Source organism: Solanum pennellii, chromosome 12, assembly GCF_001406875.1.
Source record: "Solanum pennellii chromosome 12, SPENNV200".
In the NCBI taxonomy this organism is placed as follows: domain Eukaryota; kingdom Viridiplantae; phylum Streptophyta; class Magnoliopsida; order Solanales; family Solanaceae; genus Solanum; species Solanum pennellii.
Window position 1 is genome coordinate 50683386 of NC_028648.1, and position 3902 is coordinate 50687287.

Here is a 3902-nt window from a genome sequence, read left to right on the forward strand (position 1 = left end):
AGACAGTCAGATAGTTTAAGTTTTTGAGTCTCTCTTCAATTGCATTCAAATATTGTATGTGAGACTTAAGTGCTATTTTGGCTAGATATCTATTTGAAGTTGTTTTTATGAGTAATATTTCTTATATTAGTTACATTTTCCACTGAGTTATGTAAGCCAGGTCAAGGGTCCGTTCACAGCCAGTAATGGTTATTGTGTGTCGGTCACGCCCATGGTATAGGCTCAGGGAGTTATTTGAAGATAGTCATATATTGTCACGATATTTACACTTCACACTTGAACTCGCGGTTTTAAACACATACTTAATTATTTTTTTTTTTGCATGAGATAGTTGGGTGTATGCCTGCTGAGAAGAAAAAGGCTCTTCTTTTCTTTTGAACTTCAATGAGGACTCTAGACTTTGCATCTCTAGAACCTCATAGTCTTGTCAGCACTTGCCTTCTGCACAAACATGCTTCTACCAGTTGTGTGTTCCTACTTATTGCGACAACATTGTGATGCAAAATCAACTCGATATCATCACCCAAGAACTTATCATGCAACTTTTGTAACCTATGATCACACATAGTCCATTTATATTATTGTACTCAAGTGTAGAATATGTTTTTCGGTATAAAACTCTTACTTTTTTTTGTAAAAGATATGATGTTATTAAATTTTAATTACATCAAGATCCAATATGTTTAACTTTTTTGTGTGGTACAACTTCCAATGTAATAAAAAATGGATAACTGCATTTCCTTGTAATCATTGCAAAAAGGAAAATATAAAATAAATAAATCACGAGAAAGAAATAAATTTCTAGAGTTTCACTTTTAATGTAAGAAAAAATTAATATTAAACCTCAATCTCATGTGGATGCAATTGTCAAAAATGAAGATACTTGGGTAACAATGAGTTTATGGTTGAGGAAACACAGATGTGATGTTCATCAGAATACGTGGAGCGAGAAATAAAGCTTCAAAATTTAGAAGAAATTTATATTCAAGTGAAAATTGAACACAACAAGAAAGACGTTAATAAAGCGCATGTTGAGTATCTTTAATGGATAAAATTGCAAGAATCCATACTTCTTCAGAAATTTCAATGCAAATGGTTTGAAGAAGGTGATAAAAACACTAACTACTTCAATAGCATGATAAGGGAAGAGAGAAAAAAGATTAATTTATCCAGAATCTAGTAAAAAAGACTAAAATGGATCAGCAAAGATGAAAAAATATCCAAGGCAAGTAACATTTGCAGATTTTCTTAAATCCTCCTCAACCTACTCTTAATTGTCAGACTTGTTCTGAATTCTGCATTTCTTTTAATAAACTATAACAAGCAGTAACATTTATTTACTTGTGTTAAGTTGTTTTTAGTGTTGCTTGTATTTTGAAATTATATTTTACATATTTTTTTAAATTTATTACAAGTTAAAATTGAGTTCAATTAACATAAGATTGTATTGATTGTTCATTGCTCGCTGCACTTAGATCCAACTGACTTCGATCAGATCTACGGAAAATTCAACATGATGTGATCTTCGGATAGTAACAATTCGAAAATTAAAAGTTGTAAGTTAATTATATCAATATGTTTTGTTACATTTAATTTAAAGAGGATAACAAACAGGTTTGCTCCCAGCTCCATCTCGGCCGACATATAGTGTTTTTCTAACTTTATCAATTTCTAAAAGGTTGTATATTATGCCTGATGAAAGAGGAATTAAAGAAGTTATTTTTTAGTCTTACTGTTTTAAGTGATGCAGGGCTAGATGGATATATTTGAAAATTGTTCCAAAGCTTCTGGAAGATTATTAAAGAGGATATCATAGCATATGTTTAAACCTTCTTAAAAAAACTGACCGGGTACTTCTCGCACACTTGCCTACTGTTAATATCTAAAATTTACACCCCTAGTTTCTTTGGTGAGTTCTGGCCCATAAGTCTTTCAAACTTTACTAACAAATATTTTTCCAAAATAGTTTCCTTGAGATTAAATCTGATGTTGAAATATCTACTCTCTCCCAACCGACATGGCTTTGTAAAAGAGAGACTCATCACAGAGAATGTTCTTTTAGCTCAGGAAATCATTCAGAATATTTGTAAGACTAAGAAGGGTGACAATGTTGTTTTAAAACTTGATATGACCAAAGCATATGCCAAAATGTTCAGACATTGTGCAATATCTATTTTTGACTAAGTTTGGATTCTCGAAATAATGGACAAACATGATCTTTGATCTTATCTCTGAAAATTGGTACTTTGTGGCTATTAATGGAGCTAGATATGATTTTTACTCTTCTTCTCAACGTTTAAGACGTGATGACCCTCTTTCCCCCTCTCTTTTTATTTTTGTTGTAAACATCCTCTTCAGATCTTTAAATTATATGAACGATCATAATATGTTCATCCCCTTTTCCATGCCTCCTAATTGTCCTAATAGAAATCACTTGCATTATGTTGATGATATTTTTATTTTTAGCAGTGGAAATATTCCTTCAATGAGACTCATCATGAACTATATCGACGTATATGAGTTAAGTTCAGGAAAGCTAGTCAATAGAGATAAAAGTTTATTTTTACCTGCTTCTTAAACTTCAGCTCAAAGGATTAATAGGTGAAAGAAATGTACCAATTTCAGGGAAAAACATTCCTTTTACTTATCTTGGTTGCCCATTATTTGTTGGTAAGAAATATGCTAGAATATTTTGATTATATTGTTAGTTAGGTTGTCAAAAGGCTTAATGGTTGGCATGGTAAGCTTCTTTGTTATGGGGAGGGGGTTGCGAGGGGGCCCATTGTTTTGATCAAGAGTGTTCTCCAATAAGTTCCTAATTATACTCACTATGCTTTCACCACTCTCAAAGGTACTCTTAAGTTAATTGATAAGAATTTAGTTGATTGATTTAGGGGTAGTAGCAAAGATCGTAATAACTTTTGGAATTCTTGGTTAAATTAATGTGTTCCATGTGACGAGGGGTATTGGTTTCAAAAGTATAGAAGACTTTAGCAATAAATTAACAATGAAGAGGTGGTGGAGGTTGAGAACCTCAAATTCTCATTGGGCCTCATTTGCCAAAAAGAAGTATTGCATCAAAGCTCATGTAGTAGGTAAAGAGTGGGCTTCGGGTAATTTCCATGCCTAGAAACACATGCTTCAAGTTAGAGAAGACGCAGAGAAACATAAGATTTTCCAAGTTAATTCAGGTACTAGGTCTTCTTCGTGGGACCCGGTAAGGGCCTTTTAGCCTATCAAGCCCCTTATTCACGCAAAAGCTCAAAATCTTAAGTCAAGATGTTCATCAACAACAAATATGGAATAATTTTGCCAAGCCATGTTTGTGCATATATCTTTAAAATAGAGATTAGAAACCTCAAGAAGGTGGATTAATGCTTTTGGGATCTTACCGACAGTGTTAGTTCTCTAACAATATAGTTTATAATTTCGTAAGAACAACAAAATCTTATCAACCTCATATCAATAAGGTATGTCATTGTTCTACATGGCTTGGTTTCAATAGTTTGTTTCCATTTGATCATACTCACTTCTCTGAAGACAAGTCCAAGATTTTTATAATTTTGAAAATTTATAACCTTATAGAGAGGAATCTATCTTTAAGGAAGAACACTTCTCATATTCAACAAGGTACATGATGGAATGCAGAATTGTCTTTGTTGTATTTTGAGATTTATGTCTTATGTTCTTATATTGGATATCTACTCCTATATTATAAAGGATAGTAGATCAATGTTTGTCTAAGTTTTAAAGTTGAGTCATATAACTAGAGTTAGTTAGCTGAATGATCTATGTTTTAATCAAGCAACTTTACATCATTATTGTTATGTTTTCTTGGGTAGAGCTGCCTAGGAGTATCAACTAGAGTTACTTGATGTGTTGGTGCATCAGAGTTACTGCTT